Source organism: Orycteropus afer, unplaced genomic scaffold, assembly GCF_000298275.1.
Source record: "Orycteropus afer afer isolate SDZICR_OR568_19922 unplaced genomic scaffold, OryAfe1.0 scaffold00451, whole genome shotgun sequence".
Lineage (NCBI taxonomy): Eukaryota > Metazoa > Chordata > Mammalia > Tubulidentata > Orycteropodidae > Orycteropus > Orycteropus afer.
Window position 1 is genome coordinate 1393248 of NW_006922038.1, and position 699 is coordinate 1393946.

Here is a 699-nt window from a genome sequence, read left to right on the forward strand (position 1 = left end):
GGAGCTTAGAATGGAGGATCTAGGAGGCATGTGTGAGGTTATTCAACCCAATATTTTCTTCTTTATTTAGTTTTGCTTTATATTTACTTATTGTTTTTTTCAGCAGTGAAAATTTTTCTTCAAATGAAATAAAACTCCATTATTAAAAAAAAAAAAAAAAAAACAGTTGCCATCAAGTTGATTCCAATTCATGGTGACTCCATGTGCTCAGAGTAGAACTGTGCTCCATAAAGATTTTTTGTTTTGTTTTGTTTTGTTTTGTTAAATATGGAATGCTTCACAAATTTGTATGTCATCCTTGTGCAGGGGCCATGCTAATCTTCTCTACATCATTCCAATTTTAGTGTATGTGCTGCCTAAGCGAGCACTCCATAAAGGTTTTAAGGGCTGTTTTGTTTTGTTTTGTTTTGTTCTTCAGAAGTAGATTGACAGGCCTTTCATTTGAGGCATGTCTGGGCTAGCTTCAATGTCCAGTTTTTTGGTTTACAGCTGAGCACATTAACTGTCTGTACCCCCCAGAGATTCCAAACTCTGCATAATATTTAATTGTTTGAATCATTATCCTGGTGACCCTTAAAGAACTAACTAGAGGGGTAAACAGAGAGAAACATAGTCCATTTGAGAGCTATACTGAAGACCACAACCTAGATAATGAATATGAAGAAAAAGGAATTAATTCAAGAGCTATTCAGAAGCTAG

At 34.9% G+C, this 699-nt stretch overlaps 1 non-coding gene across 1 annotated transcript; it reads right to left on the reverse strand.

Annotated features, from left to right (window-relative positions):
- Window positions 1-261: 261 nt before the first annotated feature.
- LOC122151419 lies at window positions 262-368 on the reverse strand. Its single transcript, XR_006164142.1, has one exon. It is a non-coding gene; the product is annotated as a U6 spliceosomal RNA (small nuclear RNA).
- Between the last annotated feature and the right edge of the window lie 331 nt (window positions 369-699).